The sequence below is a fragment of the Saccopteryx leptura genome, chromosome 4 (genome assembly GCF_036850995.1).
Source record: "Saccopteryx leptura isolate mSacLep1 chromosome 4, mSacLep1_pri_phased_curated, whole genome shotgun sequence".
Taxonomy (NCBI): Eukaryota; Metazoa; Chordata; class Mammalia; order Chiroptera; family Emballonuridae; genus Saccopteryx; species Saccopteryx leptura.
In genome coordinates this window covers 78,396,414-78,404,912 of record NC_089506.1, presented here as the reverse complement: position 1 = coordinate 78,404,912, position 8,499 = coordinate 78,396,414, and the positions used below count along the sequence as shown (strand labels likewise).

General features: G+C 37.4%; 1 pseudogene; it reads left to right on the top strand.

Annotated features, from left to right (window-relative positions):
• Positions 1-5,715: 5,715 nt before the first annotated feature.
• On the top strand, positions 5,716-7,650 carry LOC136403280 (GTP-binding nuclear protein Ran-like; annotated as a pseudogene).
• Positions 7,651-8,499: the final 849 nt, after the last annotated feature.

Here is an 8,499-nt window from a genome sequence, read left to right as displayed (position 1 = left end):
TTTGATGACAAAGGTTGAAGGAGGCTTTAAATGGTGGGCTGTAATTTCATCATGATTCAAATGTTGCCTGTTCAATTTTCAATCTCATCACTCCGTAGTCCTCTCCCTTCAATTAGCAAAATAAATCATCGGAGAGCCAGAGCTGACAACTGAACATTTCCAACTTGTCTAATCCCTCTCTTTTTCCAGGGGGAACCTTGGCATTCTCTCCGCACAAGTTTTAAGCTGGTCTTCCCCCATCTCTTTGCCAAAGTTATGTGTTTTCTGTTTTGTTTTCTTTCTGTGTTTGAAAGACTAAAGAACTATGGACAAAGAAAAATGGTAGGGCGAGACCCTGAGGTTGAATATAATTATCTTGGGAGACAAGCAGTTTAGGGATTCGCCTTGCTTTCTTTCATACAGAAATAAAACACCAGCGCTGAGCCGTGTTTGCCAGCAGCCCAGATGCTCCAGCTCTTTTCCCTTTTGATGTATATTTGTGTATGAAAGCTTCATTTGCTTTGTTCCAGTGATTGAGGGAGTTTGGTCTTTTCAATATAAAGCATTTACTTTCATTTCCCTTATTGAAACGGATATTTATCCCATAGAGAATTGTCCATATTTATCTGTGGGATCCCCTTTTTTATTCGCACATCTCCTGGTTATATCTTTTTTTCTCTCCTTTTCCAAAAGTCCACATGGCACGCTTCCAATTGTGTTTATCCACTCCAGCTAATTGACAGTCACATAAGTGCAAGTAATGTGAAGTATTATTGTGAGAGATTTCTGTTTGCCTCTTTAATTAAGCAGTTGTTCACAGGTGCATACAGTTACAACAAAATTAATTGATAGCTTTATATCACACTTCTTGAGCCCACCGCTATTTGATGTTTGCAAACACAACCATTAGATTTGTCTTATCTTGTATACAGACAGTGTTTCTCATTTTCTTCTGACAGAGGTTAGGGCAGCTTGCCCTAAATAGTAGAAAATCTATCGAAGCAGCAAAGATAATTTTGCTAAGAAGGAAACAAAGTGAAATAGTTATTTATGGAACATTTTATCACCGCTGAGAAGTACAATAGCAGCTCTTTATGCTTCTGTATGCACTGCAAGTTTCCTGAATGTCAAAAATCATTGCTGCCCAAACCAAATAGCTTCCTGTGAAGGCTATGTGTTTATCTTTCAACGATACCGAGGAGTTACACACACTTACAGCAGGCAACTGGCATTTCCTGGGTTTAAATTTTATTAGTAGTCATTTTTCACTCCTTTCTGCATTTTATCTGAGTATCAACAAGGCACCTTTCCTTTCTAAGTTCATAGTAGGGCTCTCCCTGCCAAAGGAGAAATATAGACAGATGTCCTGCTACTCTGTCTCCCTCTTGCTAGAAGGGGCAGGAGGCTGTCACTGGAAAGTATCCCATTCTCATTGCCCCTTATATGGGCAGTTTAGTAGAAAGAGTTAAATGCAGCCTCTGAGTTAAACTTCCTGAAGTTGATCCCTGCCCTATTATTTATTATCTGTGTGTCACGGGCAAGTTATTTTACTTTTCTGTTCTTTCATTTACTTATGGGTGAATGGGGATAACTAAGTAAGTACCTCGTAGAAATGTAACAGTTAAGTGAGTTAAAGCAGTTAAATCCTAGAATGGCACAGGCAGAATAAATTATAGCTATGATTAGTAGATTATGTGAATTAAGCAGTTTATTTAAACTTTTCAGTCTCAGTTTTCTCATTGTAATTTCTGGATATGAATACTAACTACTTCGTTAATTATACTAAATGTGCAGGCATGTTATTAGTTTAATTGTTATCTAAAGACTCCCCTACTTTCAGACTCATATACAGAATGCAACAGCTATTTTAACAATATTGTTGCTTTCTAATCATGCATCTCATTTTATTATTTCTACTCCACATCTGCTTTCCTGCCTGTGGATTACTTTATTCCTCTAATACGGCAGGTGGTGAAGCAGGTAGAAAACAAAGGACTCACCAAGTACGTGGGGTGGGTAGCTATCCATCTTCAAATGCTTAATAGCCCCAAAGGTCCTGTTAACAACCAGATTACTTACCCTATTGCTATTGGATATAAATTTTAACACTTTATGACCAAATCCTGAAAAAAACCAAATTGAAAAATATATATACTTAACCCTTAGGAGAATTTCTATTAGCACACTTGGACTAGTGATACATTGGGGTAGATTGCAATATTAGATTAGTAGGTCCCTACTTAGAGAAGAACAGACTGCTGATAGAATATGACATCAAATACAAAGGATTAGATGAGAGATGGAGCAGACTTGTTTATTAAGCCTTTAGGATGGTGAACTCTGACCATTGTGGCTGAGTAAGCACCCAGTAGCAGATTTGATGTGAAGGGTAGCTAGCTACTTGGTGTATGTGTATCTAGAAGCACATTTAGACAAAGATCAGCATAAAATCCCATTTGAGATGAAAATACAAAAGATTATACTGAAAACACTAAATCTGTCATCAGCTCAAAGGAATAAATTTAGAGCCTGGCAGAAAAGATGAAATCTAAAAGGTCAGGAGCTAGACAAACTCAGGAGTGGACTTGGAATTAAGGACCAAGGCAAAAAGCAAAGTGACAAACAGAACAGGTTGATGCACAGAGCTCCCTCTTATTGGAGCTGTTTGCAGGATGCATGAATGGGTCAGATTGGTAAAGACAGTATGGATACACAAAAGGTGATATAAATATTTTGCTTTTGTAAATTTTGCATCCAGCGCAAATTGAATTATTCTCCTTGACTCTGACTCTAGATTTGTGGCTTTATAGGAAAGAATGAGAGGCTTAAAGGAGTTGAGGAAGGTAGTACATATGCTACTGATTTTGCAAGCACAGAATTAAGTAGGAAATAGAACTTTGGATATGCCAAATTTGAAGCTGATCAGGAGTTAAGATAGTGGCCTATAAGGACCAGGCTCTGATACACTTGAATTGGTGCCACTTGGAACCAGACACCTGTGAATTCTATCCAGACCTTCTGCCCTAATCATCTAAGTCCTCTCCAAATGTGGGACCCCATCTCCTCCTCACACAAACATTAATCTTCTTCCCAATACCCATCCCCATTCTGGTATGCTTTGTCTCACCTTTACTTATTACCTATACCAATCATTTATTGTGACCTTTAAAAAAAATCCGATATACTAAACATTTATTCTCTAAATACTGTTTTGTGTTCTTGCACATGAAACTTGCCAATTTCATGGACTGCTATTTGCATGTACAACACTTTTATTTTCCTTATATGGGCTTCCCAGTCACTCAGTGATCAGCCATGGTCTTCCACTGTGTCTGTCATTAGCATCTTAGGTCATTTCAGTTTCCTACACAACAATGCCAAGGCCATACCTTCAGTGCTTCTTGACCCTTTAAAGACCTTCAGGCCTACCCTTGTCAATAATTCAATCCTATGATTACATTTAAAGATTTGATCACAGAGGAAATAGCTCCATTTATGAAATCTTGAACTCTTTTGTTTATTTTGTTGACCTTAGACAAATAAGCAGTCAGATATTTCCACAGCAAAATGGGTTTGTTTAAGAACAACAGAAAATCACAATTTGAAACATACAGACTAATAAACCACATGCACGTCCAGACAACAAAGGAGAAGAATGTTCCTTTATAGAGGAAAGGGGGATTTCAAAGAGGCTGTTGTAAACAGAGTCCACTGGAAGACACTGAGAGTTTGAAGTGTGTTGGCTTTTCATTGGCTGATTTGGAATAATCTTCCATTCTGAGTGGTTTCTGTCAAGAACTTCGTTCTTCCTCTAGAATAGTAGAGTATAGAACATTTTCACTGGAGATGGAAAGTATGTCTTTTCCTGTTTAGGGTAATTGACAATGACTGGTAGGGCATGCGAGCCCTACCTAAGGTTTCTGTTTATAAATCTTCACAGTCTCATATATAGTTATTTTACTTAAAGCTTACTTAAATATGGTCAGATTACTACAACCTATAAAAGAGAATAGAATGAAAAAGAGAAGGAGAAATTGATAAAGAAAATAAGTGAGAAGAAAATAAAACAAAGCCAGGAGCAAGGTTAGGACACAAAAATATATACCCAAAATTCTAGCTGCTGGAGATGAACTGAATCCCAAAACAAAGAGGGAAATGTGATTATAGTTCCTGTAAGAGAAACACAATCCCTGTAAGGGAAACACATCGTGATTTGATCTTCTTTCTGTGTTATAAAAGTGAAAATGTCCTCACAATCCCTAGGGTTAGCCCTGCTAATGATTGTTGTTTCTTATTATGTTTTATATTATGTCCCCTAATGATGTCAGTGCCATTCTCTTGAGAACATGCAGTAAAAGCAATCATTATTCCAAAACAGTGTGTTATAAATATGCAGCTGGACTGACCCCAGAATAAAATTTAGAAAACCTAGAATAATCTGTGGATCATATATCTTTCATGAATATTATTTATTGCAATGACTCCTTGAGAAGATTTGGACACTAGAGAGTTCAAGGTTAATATTGTTTGACAAAAAAAGAAAAAAAAAGAAAAAAGAAGCTATGAGAATTCTTTGTTGCAATTTTGAAGTGGAGTTACATCCTTGACACTTGATTACTAGAGGCTAGAAAACTAACCATGGCACCTTTGCTTGGAGGTGAGCCAAAGGAGTTACTGTGAGACGGCCTGAGATTTTCTCAAAAAAATATTTCTACCTCTGCTTCAACAAATCAACATATAGCCTAGCTGATTTCCAAGGCCATATTACTAATTCCCCACACCCAGTCTCTCCTACCATGTCCATAAAACACCTCACACAAAGCATCTATAAAACATATCTCATTTTAAACAATGTAACTCCTGGTGAACCTTCAAGATAAATTAATTGGCAAAATGTATCCATAGATAACTGAATAATTTGACCTGTTACATGGAAGTGTTGGATACAGGCCAATAACTGCTGGAGGACATCTGCCAAAACTTATGATTTGAGTTTTGAATAGTTGATCCTATGCCACTATTCCTGACAATAATTAAAAGGCAGGATCAATTATGTGTTGAGGTCATTTCTAGTACATGACAATCAAACTATTTCATCAATGTGGAAAAGAACACTTTCCCACTCTCAGTATCAGGGTGGTTTGTAATCATCTCATCCAAAAACATATTCAAGTCTCTAAAGCACAAAGGCAAGAATCTAAAACATTTTGTGGCTTTTATCTCATTTGAAATCTTTTTTCTTCTTTCTCGAGGGACTGTGCCTATAGACTCTGTCACTTGAAGGGTATTAAGGTGGAAATCCGCATGAGCAACAAAAAGCAGTCCCTATACCACATGTGTCTGCAGCTTAACTTGTTCACTGACTCAGTAAACAAAGAATGGGTTATCAGAGCTGCATTCTCAGGCCATCCCAGCTCTACATTGGCACATGTAGGTGACGATCTTACTTAGTTGATTAAAAGATGAGCTCTGTGATACCTTGTGGATTACCGAGTCTGAAGTTCATTTATTTTTATAAGCAATATTATCTTAAGAAACTTAGATTTGCAGTTTATCATCAAAAATAATATTGGAACAACATTTAGAAGGAATTGAACGTAAGCATTTATTTTTAATTTCAGAAGAAGAGTAAATAATAGTCCTTTGAAGTACAAGACAAATTCGCACATTAGGCCCAGCTGCATGAGATCTTACCCACTGGGTTTTTGTTTTTTTTAAGCAGATACAGTGATAAGAATGACTGTTGTAAGGCCAACAGTCACAGCCATCGTGGCCATGGCCATTCAGGTTCCCATTATATTCGGACAGATGGTAAAGAAACAGTGGAGCCAAAAAATGGTGAACCATTCCTTAATTCAAGTCTTGTACTGGCTGACGAGCGAACACACAAGGAAAAAAAACACTTCCTTTTCACTCAGGGCTCCCAAAGCCACTGAAACATTCTCTGGTTCCACAACCAGGAGAATCTTCTTTTCTTTTTCCTAGAATCAAAGGCCCCACCAGCTTCAGTGGAGCTCGCAAAAGCCCCTCACCTCTGTTCCCCAACTCCTTTATCCAACTTTTCTGCACAAACTCTGCAAACATAGCTTCTCTCTCTCAGCAAACATTAGCAAGACAATGGCCCTTTCCAAGCAGAAAGGTAATTTGCAGTTTCACAGATCACATACCTGGCACTGCCCTGTGCCATTTTTTTGACACTAAAAGTGAGCAAACTAAAAAAATACAAATTTTACAAACTTATTTGCCCAACAACTACCTGTCAGTAAATATATACTTTTAATAAATCTGAAGGCAAGAAGATTTTACCTATAAACCTTTTTAATTTACATTTTTAAAATAAATGTGTATATATATATATATATATATATATATATATATATATATATATATATATATATATAATGTGCTTAATTAATAAATAACCTGAGTTTAAAATATAAAGGAATCTCTCAGTCACATGGGTCCAGAGACTTTCAGGAAGTAACATCATCATTACCACCCAAGGAAAACACTGCATTCAGTTCAAACTTGTGTTGGTTGGTGATGGTGGGACTAGGAAAACTGTATTCATAAAATGTCATCTGACTGCTGAATTGAGAAGGAGTATGTAGCCACCTTGGGCATTGAGGTCCCTCCCCTTGTGTTCCAAACCAACAGAGGTTCTGTTAAGTTCAATGTGTGGGGCACAGCTGGCCAGAAGAAGTTTGATGGACTGAGAAACAGCTATTACATCTAAACCAGTGTGCCATTATAATGCTTGATGTAGCTTTAAGAGTTACTTACAGGAATGTGCATAATTGGCATAGAGATCTGGTACAGTATGTGAAAACTTTCCCATCATGTTTTGTGGTCACAAAGTGGGTATTAAAAACAAGAAAATTAAGGCCAGCCTAACAGGCGGTGGCACAGTGGATAGAGTATTGAACTGGGACACAGAAGACCCCGAGGTTGCCAGCTTGAGCACGGGCTCATCTGGTTTGAGCGCAGGCTCATCTGGTTTGAGCAAGGCTCACCAGCTTGAGCCCAAGGTTGTTGGCTTGAGCAAAAGGTCACTCAATCTGCTATAGCCCCCCGTCAAGGCACATATGAGAAAGCAATAAATGAACAACTAAGGTGCCACAATGAAGAATTGATGACTCTCATCTCTCTCTTTTCCTGTCTCTCTGTCTCTGTCACGAAAGAAAGAAAGAAAGAAAGAAAGAAGGAAAGAAAGAAAGAAAGAAAGAAAGAAAGAAAGAAAGAAAGAAAGAAGAAAAAAGGAAGGAAAGAAGAAAAGAAGGAAGGAAGGTAAGAAGGGGAAGGGAAGGGAAGGGAAAGGAAAGGAAAGAAAGAAAAGAAAAGAAAAGAAAAGAAAAGAAAAGAAAAGAAAAGAAAAGAAAAGAAAAGAAAAGAAAAGAAAAGAAAGAAAAGAAAAGAGAAAAAAGAAATTAAGGTCAGATCAATCATCTTCCACAAAAAAGAAAAATCTTCAGTACAACACTTCTGCCAAAAGTATCTACAACTTTCAAAAGCCATCTTCAGGCCTGTTAGAAAACTAAGGTGACCTTAACTTGGAGTTGGTCTCCATGCCTGCTTTTGACTTATCCATGGCTGCCATGAACTCAGCTTTGGCAGAATGATCAAGAACTTGCTCAGAGCACCACTCTCTCTAATGAGCATGACGACCTGTGAGCAAGGGTAAGCTGGGGCCCAGCATCAGAACCTAGTGTTAGAGGGAACTGTCTGGGGATGCCAATGGTGCGGTGTGTTTCCCTCTATTCTGTAGCGAAGCAGAACTGTGCTTGCTCTTTGGGATCTGAAAGAGATGAACGGGCTTCAGGGTGAATCTGGCAGTTAAAAAATACCTTCATTTTGTTGAAGCTGCCTATTTAGCTATTTTGGAATGCAGTTGTTTTCTTATGGAGTTTTAACTCTAAGACTGCTGTAGTTGCATCGCAATAGTCAATGGTAAAACCTTGTTTATTACTATTCCGATTTCTTTCATTTAGAATCAGAATAAAATTGTATTTCAAATATCATAAAAATAATAATAAAATATAAAGAAATCACATTTACACTATTAAGCAAAAAGCAAAAAAAAAAGAGAGAGAGAGAGGTTTTTGTTTCTGAGAATTTAATAACATATTTAAGTTCCTTAACCTCCTTCACCCAGAATTACATTCTAGGCAACAAAACACCAGAATCTGTATCATTTCTCATCTATGTGAACAAATCCAGCTTTTCTAGCAAGGACTTACTGTATTTAAACTTTCTGGATAAAACTTGAAGCTTTTTTAAACAACTTAAATTTTGTTAAAGTTTTATGGCTTTCTTTTTTATATGACTTACGAATTTGTTTTTACTGCCCTAACTAAACTTCTGAGGAATTGCATTTTACTAGGATCACACAGACTTTCAAGGAGAGAAGGTGTGGGCAGTTTTAAGGGAATGCACGTCCAGAACACCAGCTTCCTCTCATACCCCTTTCTACAATTGATTTGCCTGAAAAATGCCTGTGAAAGAGGCAGGTTCCACTTTTCC